The 13,220-nt window shown below is 40.8% G+C and overlaps 1 long non-coding RNA gene across 1 annotated transcript; it reads right to left on the bottom strand.

Annotated features, from left to right (window-relative positions):
* Positions 1-696: 696 nt before the first annotated feature.
* On the bottom strand, positions 697-11,873 carry LOC149751540 (uncharacterized). The gene is made up of 3 exons (XR_016398112.1): positions 11,499-11,873; positions 2,847-2,963; positions 697-2,769 (listed from the first exon to the last, which is right to left on the bottom strand). It is a non-coding gene; the product is annotated as an uncharacterized LOC149751540 (long non-coding RNA).
* Positions 11,874-13,220: the final 1,347 nt, after the last annotated feature.

Raw genomic sequence — 13,220 nt, 5'->3', positions numbered from 1 at the left:
TATAAAAACCAGGTCAGAATGATGATCTATCGAACTAGCTCTGCTAGTGGAAAAACCAGTCAAGTACTCACCTTGAGGAATCAGCTACACCGTATTTATAAACTGTAATTCCTGCTTCTAGTTGAGACATCAATACAATTGTTCAAGTTCCTCCCTCATATAATATAGAACCCCAATAATTAGTAACTTTTTCTAATTTACCAAACAGAAGCAAGGTTTTATTCTTCAATAGTTTTAGTAGTTCATATAGAGAAGATGACAGCTCATCTAGAATCCTCTGCGGAATGAGGATGAGTCTAGACAGCCACCAAGAGAAATTTCTACTACCATTGAGACAAGAATCTTCCCCCTCTGCGGACAAGTCCCTTATCATTATGTCCAAGAGATTGTTGATGTTAAAGTATGAATGATACCATGGACGATGTTCCATTGCATCAGACACTGTACTATAAATCGATATATTTCTAAAAACAACCTTGTGAGAAGTTACAAACCACATAATGATTATAAATAAGGAGTAAGATTCTCTCAACAACCAAATATACCTATGCATCTAATATCGGACTTAAAATGATCAAACCCTCCCCTTCATAACTCCCTCTTGGACAAAACTAAATCATCAAATTAAGGCAAATGAGTAGAAAATTCTCATTGTGCACCAAAAAATATTTAAGCAACTTCTTCACCAATAATTATGCAAAGGAAATATTATTTAAGACAGCGAATATTGTGGAACATTGAATTACAATAACCATAATGAAGTGGTATAAGGGGCAAAATAAAATAGTACAAGAGCATAAAGATAAAGATAACATTGTTACTATATCTTTAAAGATGATAGCTCTGACAAGAGATAGGTGAAAATCTAGAATTTCTTACACAAATACATCAAAGCACATAACCAGGCCATCTTCCTGCTTAACAAAACACCTACTAGCAAAGAAGACAAGGCACTTGCCAAAGTGGTTGTGAAAGCACATTTGCACAGAATTGGGATGCACTGAGGTAGCACATATAGATAAGGTAGGCATGGAATAGAACTTCAACAAAACTGGGTACAAAACGAACAACTAATACTAGAGCACTTGGCTCTGATACCACTTGTTGCCCAAGGTGACAACCCAAGATAGGGGGTGAATTGGGTTTTCTAAAAAGTATGATCCCAAATTAACTTACAGATAAGTGCACAATTTAACTTATGTGAAAGGTGTAAATGCAGTGAAAGAGAATATAAATAAGCTCTAAGCAATCACAAGTAAATCAGTAAGAAATTAAGCTAGAGCAACTACACAATGCAAAAAGAAAAGTAAAGCAAGATGCACAAAGGAACACCATCCAAACACAAGCAAGTATAGTGGTTCGGTGCACTCCAAGGCACGTATGTCCACTCTCCAAGCATCCTCTTGGAAATTCACTATAATCCAGCGGATTATAGTTAAATTGTTTTACCGGGCTCACAATTCAAAAACTCACACAGTTGGTTTTTCGGGCCCACCAACAAAACCCTCAACTCAATTAGTTTTAAAGCTCACCAACAAAATCTTATAAGGAGAATAAGTAATTCAAAATTTAAAGCTCCTTAAATGAGCAAACAAAATAATTATGCTTTAGAGATGAAAGAAGAGAATGATATCACTTGATGGCGCTTTTCTTTTCTTCTTCGCTGAGATTGCTTCACTCTTTAATAAGTTGGCTAAGCTCTTGAAAGCACTTGGAATTTCTGCTCAACACTCTTCTTCTTGGCTTTTAACTGAAGCAATAAATGAACTCTCTTGGTTTTGCTCTTTCTCTTAAATGCACACTTAATTTCTCACCAAAATTATTTTTCTAATGAATAGTAGCTCCTAAATACTTCTCCAACCTCCAAATAGTAGTTACTAGCTGTTGGATTGAAAAAACTAACTATTTATAGCCGTTGGAGCCTTCAAAAAGACTTCTACGGAACTAGCTGTTAGGTTGTTAGTCGAGCTGGGATCGACTTGAGCAGATCTGGGGTCGACTCGAATTCTGGTGGAGTCGGCTCGAGCAGAGGTTCTAGAAGAGCAAGTTTCTGTCAAATCTGGTGGGGTCGACCCGAACTCTGGTGGGGTCGACTCGAGTTCTGGGTGCAGAAGAACAAGTTTCTGTCAAGTCTGGTGGGATCGACCTAAACTCTGTGCCAAATGTTCAGGGCGTGTCGGAGTCGGCTCCAAACTTTCTGGGATCGACTCTAACACTGATTCTCTACATCTTTAAGTTAGATTTGTACATAAAACTGAACTTCTTGAAGTAAAAACATTGCAAGTCGTTTCTTTTCACTTAGGATGTTGGCACATAAATATTCCATCTCTTTAAACTCGAAAAAGATAGAATTGCACTTCAACTAAGGAAACTTGACTCTCCAGTCTATCAAACTAAAATTTAGGTCTTCCCTCAAGTTCTTCCATTATATTTGTCTTTAGATGAGTTCTTGAAAGTTCTTTTAATGTATCAGCAATACGTATCAAGAATGTTTCAATTCTTTCTTCCTTAAACACTTATGTATTAGATCATCTGAAATACTAAATTTAAAAGCATTACTACAACAATATGACCTCAATGGCTTTGTAAACATCAAAATCACACTAGGATCAACACCCATGCAACTTGTTAGCCACATAGAGGAGATGACTGATGTCTGTCGATGGATAATTCTGCAACAACTTAAGATTGGAACTGAAGTCTCTTGTCAAGAGATGCCTTCGATCTAACCAGGATCAGCATGGCACACCATATTCAAAGTCGTGTTTCCTGTGTCAATGAGCATTTCTATTATCTTTCGAAAGTGAATTCGAATTTTTTCTCTCAGAGAGAGTGAGAGAGATTACCTGAGGGCCTTCAGTATCACTTAATAGTGTGTCCCAGATGTGAAGGCTATCAGCAAAATTGAGTTCTTGTGTCAATGGCAGAGTAATCCATCTAAATGCATAGAATTGGGGATTGACCTGCAAGGGCCATGTATATGCCTTCAAATATCTTGCAAGATAACTAGCAACGGAACATTCAAGGTAGAGACATGGTCATATTCAAAGTGGATGGCAACAGCTCAAGAAATACTAAAAATTAAAGCACTTCCCTAAACTCTTGACATGGAATTGTGGAAAAAATAATTCAACTCTTAATGCAAGATAGTTTCCAGAATGATGCACAAAATGATAAATTTTAAGACATCAATGATGAGAATATACATGTAATGTCCGGGCCCAGAACCTACTAGGCCCAATAAGAAATGGGCCCAGTTAAGGGTTGGGCCCAAATGTCACTATGGGCAGTGCTGTATAAGGATTGAAAAAAAAAAAAATATATATATAAAAACGAAGGGATAAGACCGACAGGGAGGGGTGACCCTCACCCCTGCTGACAGCCGCTGCCGGCGCGCCGGAGACAGGGGGCGGCGGCCAGTCCCGGAGCAGGAGGGAATGGAGAGGGAAGGGACCTCTCAGAGGGGGGTCTTATCCTCTAAACACTGATTTAAGCCTCTGCCGGCAACCCTAAGTCACAGACCCCAAGAACACGGAACGGGAGAGAGAGCCGAAGCCCTGGAGTCGAAGGCGAAGGAACCCTGAAGCTCCAAGAGGAAGGGCAAAAAGCCAGGTAAGCCCCCTGCCTTCTCTCCCCCTGTTTTGTGCAAGAATAACAAAGAAAGAAACAAAGGAAGAAAGAAGGGAGGAAGGGGGGCTGCTGGCAGGCCGAGGGCGTGGCCGCAGGCTCAGCCGCAGGCACGGCTGAGGACGCCGCGAGCTCGGCCATGGCACTGCCTACTGTGGCTCGGCCCTCCCAAACCCCCCTTCTTCCTTCACAGGGGAAAATGGAGAGAGGAAGAGAGAGGGTTTGGGAGTAAGAGAGAGAGAGAATATGGGGTGGTGCCGGAGGGGAAGGACCAAAGAAAAGAAAGAAAGAAAGAAAGAGAGAGGAGGAAGAGGCCGTAGATCCGGCCGGAGGAGAAGAAGAAGACCGGGGAAGCCGAGAGCTCGGCCGCGGGCTCGGCCGGGGATGCCGTGGGGCTTGGCCGCGGACGCCGCCGGTCGTGGCCCGTCCCCCTCCGCTCGCCATCCTCCCCTCCGCTCGCCGTCCGGCCATCGTCGGAGAAGAGAGGAAGGGGGAGATCGGGAGAGAAGGAAGGAAAGAGAGGAGGAGGGGAGGAAGCTTCGGGAAGGAGAAGAAAAGAAAAAGGAGAAGAGAAGAGAAGAAAAGAAAAAGAAAAAGAAAAGAAAAGAAAGAAAATGAGAAGAGAAAAGAAAAGAGTGGGTTAACGGGCCGGAATCGGGTTCGGATCCGAAACACGTTAAGCCCAAATTAAATTGGGTCCGAATCCAATTAAGCTGAGTTGGTCTCAGCATACCTAATTGATTGTAAATCAGGCCCAATTCAAGCCCAATTTAACTGACAGAAGGTCGAATTGACCTTGGGCTAATCCTGACTCAGACCCAAATGAGCCACGTTAACCAAATCAGAGGACCCAATTGGCTAGAAAAGGTTGGACCCAATTATAAACGAGGCCCAATCCTTTAATTAAAAACCCAATCAACCCAGGTGGACCCAATCTGGTTTTAAATCGAATCCCAAAGGCTTCAAATTGGACTTGGGCTAAATCCTTGGATAGGACCCAAGCAAGTAAGTTCATAGTATGATGAACTAAGAAATTTTATAATAAATGAAGGGGGAATAATGTAATCCCTATGATGTTGTTTTAGGTGATTGAGGATTAGTCACCTGGACTTGAGCAATTTGGAAAGCGAATTGAGGTAAGTAATCTGTCTTAATCCTATCGTAGATCTTGTAATACGTTTTATAAGATGAACCAGTGTTTTTTTATACAATTTGAATTGTATGCATGATTAGTGAAGAATGTAAGTAACCTGTCCTAATCCTGTTATGGATCATATTATGTTATTAATGTTTCCTAAGCATTTATTTTAAGTATATATGTTTCATGCCTGATATGTTACAATGCATAAGTAACTTGCATGATCCCAGAAGCTATGGCTATGTATGCGACATGATGATACTGATATTTTAATCATGCATGTAAGTTTATAAAGTCTTAGTTAGCCAAGAGGCACTGTAACGGGCTCAAAGATGCTACTGATCGAATGCAACTGAGCTGGCCTTGCTAGTGGCCGAGAATAACTTCGCTGGCCTTGCTAGTGGCCGAGAATGACTAGCTGGCCCCGCCAGTGGCCGAATGGACTTCGTAGTAGCATCCGAGAGAAAAAGGACCACGGCATGCCGGGGGGCACGGTTTCATATGCATATATTATGAAAATTGTTGTGATTTGCACTACTGCTTTGTTTAAATCGCATACTTATTATGCCATGATGATTATTAGATAAACATGCATGTCAGCTTCTCAAAACCCTGATTTACATGTTTAGTCTACTGGTTGATCCGGTAGGATTATGCAGGATTACTTACTGAGCCGTGTAGCTCATATCCGTTTATTTACTTTTTTCTTTCAGATCCTCACCACTGATAGCTGCCAGAGACACGTTAATTTGGTATTAGCGCTTCTTTCTTTTGGGGTAAAGCAAGTATATACTTTTGTGTATATAAACTACGTAGAAGCTCTGTATTTGGGTACTGACCAGCATGTTGTACTAGATGAATACACATGAAAAGATTTGGTTGGTTTGACTACCCTATTTCCCAGGTATGAGGCTGCGTGCTATTGTGGGCGGTAGTCGGCAATAGCACGGCCGTGTCACGGATCCGGATCCGGGGCGTGACATCTAGTGGCATCAGAGCAATAGGTTAACCATGAGTAAAAATTTTAAGCTTTAATAAGGAAATGGGTAGTTAAGTCTCATTTAGTGAGATTCCGCATAACCGGAAAGGAAAGAAAAGATTTTATTGGTCGTATCATCGGTCAGTCACGAAAATTGCTTGACACAAATATTTTGATAGGTGATAATGAGCAACAAAAAGAAAGAAGCTAGGGCTAATACAAAGCCATTCTAGGGGCATGATTGTGACAGGTATGGTATTAGAGCTTAAGATTTAAGACTACTAAGGATTTTGGTGTTTTGAATCAGAATGCTAACGAGCCATGCCAAAATAAGAAAAAGCTATTTTGGAGATTTCTCGACGGAGTAATTTGTATTTTGGATTATGATTAAATTAGATTTTGACCGATGTTAAGTGGAATACTAGCCATGGAATATTAAAGTACATTGTGATTATTTATGTATCAGTATATAGGTGATATTGGAAGTTTAACTTGGTACTGGGTACTGTGGATGATACTTCTAGTTTGAAGTTAATTATTTTGATGACAAGATAGGGTTTATTCATAAGTTGTTTCAGGCTTGGACAAGGAAAGATATTTTTTTTAATATTCTTCGAGGATAAAATCTGTATGACAATTATGCAGGCAACTATTATATAGAAAGAAAGTATATTTGAGAAATGAGATCTAAGAGTTTTCCCTTTGTTTACTTGGAATGTGAAGTCATTTAGTAAATTCTGAGAATAATTTTCAATGTTGAAGAATATTTTAGGCTCAAATGTTCTACATTGGATAAAGTGCAGTAGTTTGTGATCCTGTGATAAATCAATTAAACAAATATTAGTTGATGTATTGACAAAAAAAAAAAGAAAAAAAAAAAAAAGAGAGAGAGAATGATGATGACATGGGGTCATTAGGAAATGCGAGTGGAATCAGCAATAGAATTGATACGGGAACATGCCCAATAGCACATGATGTTGCAGGAGTTTGTATTAGTGATCATGCTTGTAAGATTTGAAATAAATTATTTTATCTCTAATAGAGGGGCAATTACTAAATGCCTTCGTTTATCATTGAGAAGCAAGTTTAAATTGTTTTATGAGGAAGGTGAAAAAATTATGGATGATAATTCCACATATCATCGTCTAGTGGAAAGAGTACAATAGAAGAAGATTTTTAAATAGAGATCTTACAACAAAAGTATACATCCTTTTCTTTTAACGGGGATGTGAGATCCAGAATCACCTTCTAGCAATGCTAAAGTAGGGCAGATTATTGTTCATGCAATTTAAAGATACTTAATAAAAGATTGGGATATTGAGAAATAATTTTCAGAAGTTTACATAATTCCGAGCTTAAAATGTTCTAAGATGATTTGAGAGCTTATCTCGTATTAGGAAAGAAGGCTTATTTTCAATGAATGAAGTTGTTGAAAATGTAAAATTCATTTTAAAGCGTTGTCGCTTATTTAAGAGGATCTTATGTTGGGGTACCCTTTCTTTGCTCGCTCATGGAAAAGTAAAAAAGAAGTTTTGGCTAAGTAACATACGATCTAGATGGAGGAAAGATTTGAAGTGCAAATACAGATGAGGAATTAAATAGTTCTGTTTGTAGGCAAATAGTATGTTGATCAAAAGTTATTAGTGAATTCAAAGGATTTTGATGTTTTGAATCAGAGTGCGCAGCGAAAATATAGTGGTCTGAATTATTTATCTAAGTTGGCCAGAAGTATTATTCTTTTGATTCGGAAAGTTTTAATAACAAAAGATTTGATCTGTTTTCTTGTATAGTAAGATTTTTTGGATAAATAAAAGGAGAATGTTCTGATTTCTGGATAGCACTGTGCTATCCTAGATTCTCCAGTTTTATGTCATGCTAAGAAACTTCTTAGCATCTTTTGACATGAATTAATAGATCATCGATTTTGATCTTGGATCTAGAATATGTTGGTATGAACCTTCTCCCTCCTAAATTTGAAGCTTGAATTTTTTTTAATTAATATCCATCCTTTATTCGATTGAAAGAAATTAAGGTTGTCAATTGACTTTGATGAATATCTATCAAGGGTGGATTGAAGTTGTTTATGATCTAATCTTGTGATAGATCGGGTAATCGAGAGCAGTTGATACTTTGACAAAGAAACTTGATCTTCTTATTCAGAATTAAGATGTTGATTTTATGAATAATCTGGAGAGAGAGCTGTATAATCTTCACCCGTGAGTTTTTCTATTATTGGTAACTCCCGGGAGAATCTTGGCATCTTAAATTTAGTATTAACGGATTGATGGTGCCTTGGTTGGGCTTAGACCTGAAATGTTCCCTACTCCTAGCTATGACATCTTCGATCTACCTATCTAAAAGGGGTTTGAAGTTTTGCTAGGATAAAAGTTGATCATAAAATTGTAGGCAAGGTTAAGAGAAGAAAGAAGATTATAGATTATGAAAAGTATTTGATGCTAATGCTCTCACCTATTTTTATTAAGCCGATTACGATCTTTGTGTGGACTTAATCAAAAGCAATTAATTTCTCGGGCCAAGGATTATAGCATCTAAGGTGGGAAGATTAGTCTTCTTTTGGGAGAGATCAAAGAACTCCTACGTGTCATAGATGGAAAGGTTCAAGTTTTGAGGTGCCATGATTTTGCCAAAATCTTATCAGCAAGCATTTTAAGAGGGAGACTAACCGAGAACTAGAAGATGACTCAATGGTTGACTACTTTTAAAAACCAGAATCTAAGGTATGTTTAATTTCGAGAACGAAATTTATTTTAAGGGGGGTAGGATGTAATGTCCGGGCCCAGAACCTACTAGGCCCAATAAGAAATGGGCCCAGTTAAGGGTTGGGCCCAAATGTCACTGTGGGCAGTGCTGTATAAGGATTGAAAAAAAAAAAAAATATATAAAAACGAAGGGATAAGACCGACAGGGAGGGGTGACCCTCACCCCTGCTGACAGCCGCTGCCGGCGCGCCGGAGACAGGGGGGCGGCGGCCAGTCCCGGAGCAGGAGGGAATGGAGAGGGAAGGGACCTCTCAGAGGGGGGTCTTATCTTCTAAACACTGATTTAAGCCTCTGCCGGCAACCCTAAGTCACAGACCCCAAGAACACGGAACGGGAGAGAGAGCCGAAGCCCTGGAGTCGAAGGCGAAGGAACCCTGAAGCTCCAAGAGGAAGGGCAAAAAGCCAGGTAAGCCCCCTGCCTTCTCTCCCCCTGTTTTGTGCAAGAATAACAAAGAAAGAAACAAAGGAAGAAAGAAGGGAGGAAGGGGGGCTGCTGGCAGGCCGAGGGCGTGGCCGCAGGCTCAGCCGCAGGCACGGCTGAGGACGCCGCGAGCTCGGCCATGGCACTGCCGACTGTGGCTCGGCCCTCCCAAACCCCCCTTCTTCCTTCACAGGGGAAAATGGAGAGAGGAAGAGAGAGGGTTTGGGAGTAAGAGAGAGAGAGAATATGGGGTGGTGCCGGAGGGGAAGGACCAAAGAAAAGAAAGAAAGAAAGAAAGAGAGAGGAGGAAGAGGCCGTAGATCCGGCCGGAGGAGAAGAAGAAGACCGGGGAAGCCGAGAGCTCGGCCGCGGGCTCGGCCGGGGATGCCGTGGGGCTTGGCCGCGGACGCCGCCGGTCGTGGCCCGTCCCCCTCCGCTCGCCATCCTCCCCTCCGCTCGCCGTCCGGCCATCGTCGGAGAAGAGAGGAAGGGGGAGATCGGGAGAGAAGGAAGGAAAGAGAGGAGGAGGGGAGGAAGCTTCGGGAAGGAGAAGAAAAGAAAAAGGAGAAGAGAAGAGAAGAAAAGAAAAAGAAAAAGAAAAGAAAAGAAAGAAAATGAGAAGAGAAAAGAAAAGAGTGGGTTAACGGGCCGGAATTGGGTTCGGATCCGAAACACGTTAAGCCCAAATTAAATTGGGTCCGAATCCAATTAAGCTGAGTTGGTCTCAGCATACCTAATTGATTGTAAATCAGGCCCAATTCAAGCCCAATTTAACTGACAGAAGGTCGAATTGACCTTGGGCTAATCCTGACTCAGACCCAAATGAGCCACGTTGACCAAATCAGAGGACCCAATTGGCTAGAAAAGGTTGGACCCAATTATAAACGAGGCCCAATCCTTTAATTAAAAACCCAATCAACCCAGGTGGACCCAATCTGGTTTTAAATCGAATCCCAAAGGCTTCAAATTGGACTTGGGCTAAATCCTTGGATAGGACCCAAGCAAGTAAGTTCATAGTATGATGAACTAAGAAATTTTATAATAAATGAAGGGGGAATAATGTAATCCCTATGATGTTGTTTTAGGTGATTGAGGATTAGTCACCTGGACTTGAACAATTTGGAAAGCGAATTGAGGTAAGTAATCTGTCTTAATCCTATCGTAGATCTTGTAATACGTTTTATAAGATGAACCAGTGTTTTTTTATACAATTTGAATTGTATGCATGATTAGTGAAGAATGTAAGTAACCTGTCCTAATCCTGTTATGGATCATATTATGTTATTAATGTTTCCTAAGCATTTATTTTAAGTATATATGTTTCATGCCTGATATGTTACAATGCATAAGTAACTTGCATGATCCCAGAAGCTATGGCTATGTATGCGACATGATGATACTGATATTTTAATCATGCATGTAAGTTTATAAAGTCTTAGTTAGCCAAGAGGCACTGTAACGGGCTCAAAGATGCTACTGATCGAATGCAACTGAGCTGGCCTTGCTAGTGGCCGAGAATAACTTCGCTGGCCTTGCTAGTGGCCGAGAATGACTAGCTGGCCCCGCCAGTGGCCGAATGGACTTCGTAGTAGCATCCGAGAGAAAAAGGACCACGGCATGCCGGGGGGCACGGTTTCATATGCATATATTATGAAAATTGTTGTGATTTGCACTACTGCTTTGTTTAAATCGCATACTTATTATGCCATGATGATTATTAGATAAACATGCATGTCAGCTTCTCAAAACCCTGATTTACATGTTTAGTCTACTGGTTGATCCGGTAGGATTATGCAGGATTACTTACTGAGCCGTGTAGCTCATATCCGTTTATTTACTTTTTTCTTTCAGATCCTCACCACTGATAGCTGCCAGAGACACGTTAATTTGGTATTAGCGCTTCTTTCTTTTGGGGTAAAGCAAGTATATACTTTTGTGTATATAAACTACGTAGAAGCTCTGTATTTGGGTACTGACCAGCATGTTGTACTAGATGAATACACATGAAAAGATTTGGTTGGTTTGACTACCCTATTTCCCAGGTATGAGGCTGCGTGCTATTGTGGGCGGTAGTCGGCAATAGCACGGCCGTGTCACGGATCCGGATCCGGGGCGTGACAATACAAACACTCAAGAACAGGGAAAATGATAGACAAAAAGAACTAGCATCCTGCAAGACACAGTAAAAAAAATGGAATAACAGATAGGAGAATGCCTCAGTTGAGTTTGCATTCTGATATGTAAAGAGCCAGCAAGTCTAGAGTGTGATATAGCCTACTCTAGTAACTTAAGAACTAGATACTGCTTTTCCTTGGGGAAGATGCCAGCTGTCAAAGTCCTATCTCTCGGGTTACCCCCGCACGCATTGCAACGATCGCAGCAAAAATACACGCGCAGGGTCGTTCATCGTATGAACGTCCTAGGGAACGTAGATTTCAAAAAAAAATCTGAGTACTCTAACTCAGAAAATTATGAAATCTAACAAAAGATTAAAATTACTAACTTGATTAATTTCATATCTACTATTAGGAATTGTAAAGATCCTTTCTTTACCTTTGAGAAAATAGATCTTCACTGTTATCCGATGATCGCTGTATTTGGTTCGCTTGAAGCCGCACAAGTGTCTGGCCTCTACAGGTATCTGTTGTCGGCTTTCTTGTAGACCTGAGGATGACTTAAAAAGGGTGTCGTTGTCAAAATCTTAACCAACAAACAAATATATATTTTTTTTTTTACTCTTAACATCCTCTATTCGATGAATAGTGGTTATAGGAGGTCGATCCATAGGGAGGCGATTGGAGTACACAAATAGAGAATAGAAACTTCATTAAGGTTTATTTTTTAAAAAATAATTCATTGAGGATATTCGATTAATCTCTAACCAAGCAGAGCTATTTTTCTAAAAAAAATAAACAAAGAAAAGAAAGAGAGTTTTTGCAATTAAAATAAGAATTCCAGAATGCATAAAATAAATTGCACAATATTAAATTAAAACTTAGACACAGATTGCATAAAAGAAAAATTACTAGATTGCATAAAAAGCAGAAATTAAACTGAACCTAGATCATGGATTGCATGAAAGAAAAATTACTAGATTGCATAAAAAACAGAAATTAAACTGAACCTAGAACATGAATTGCATGAAAGAAAATTGATGAATTTCATAAAAAAAAAATTACAAAAATAAAAATGGTAATTGGAAGCCTAATGCTTCTTCTCTTCTGCAAATAAAATAAAAAAAAGAAAATTGCATTGTTTCTCTCCCTTTCTCTCCCACGGTGGAACTCTCATTTTTTTTCTTTTGTTTCTTTCAAGAACAGAGCATGCTCTGTTCTTCTTGGATGTGAGCTCCCCTCCTTCCCCCCCCCCCCCCCCTTTGCCCAGTCGAGAGCTCCTTATATAGCTCGCCTCCACCCCTTGAAGCCGGCTGAGGATCGAAACGGTCGTAGGATCGCTGGGCGCTGATCACGAAAGAGGATCCCTCCTGGATGGCAAGAAACGGAAGAGACGGACGCAGGGGAGGCGATGACGCTCATGGGAAGATTTTTGAATGGGGGAAAGAGGCGGATGCAGGGGAGGCGATGATGCGGACGCTAGGATGCTTTGCGGATGAAGAGGATGGCCGTGATGCGGACGCTAATCCGGAAAGGACACCGCAGGATCGTTGGGAGGATCGCACGTGAACAGCTGGATCGATGGAGCTGGCCGCGGGATCACTTGAAGGAAGACGTGGATCCGCCGCGGAGATGGCTGGGATCACGGGCTGGAGCGGCTTCTTGATTGCAAACGTTGATGCTGGAAATCTCGAATCCAGAATAGATGCGGAATCATCAGAAGCTTCGTGGACGCCGGATTGGAAGCGGGAGGCTGAGATACCGATCTGGAAGGTTGGATGCGGCTGGAATGGGTGGAAGACGCTGGGAGGAGCCGATCGTCCGGGTCGCATGATCGATGGGAGGGAATTGATCATGGACGTGGTGCTCGGGGGATCCGATTGCTGGGTCACGGAGCGGACGCGGGACATTGGAAAAATTCTGGGGGCGCGGGAGGAAGAAAAAAAACAGTGAAAAAAATGAACAGTTTTTTTTCTTAACACTGTTCATATGAACAGTGTTCCGTAAAGAAATTGTTCATATGAACAGTGATTTCAGCAATGAATAGTAACTTTAGGAATAAATAGTAATTTCAGCTATTGCTCATGGGATTGGAGGTTAAAAAAGTCATTTCTTTTTGTGATGAAGTGAAAGTGGTGCAAAGAGAAGGGATTCATGGCTG

Source organism: Phoenix dactylifera, chromosome 12 (genome assembly GCF_051530095.1).
Source record: "Phoenix dactylifera cultivar Ajwa chromosome 12, Ajwa_hap1_PhDact_Kaust_v1.1, whole genome shotgun sequence".
Lineage (NCBI taxonomy): Eukaryota > Viridiplantae > Streptophyta > Magnoliopsida > Arecales > Arecaceae > Phoenix > Phoenix dactylifera.
The sequence above is the reverse complement of the archived record's forward strand: the minus strand, read 5'-3'. Positions and strand labels throughout refer to the sequence as shown.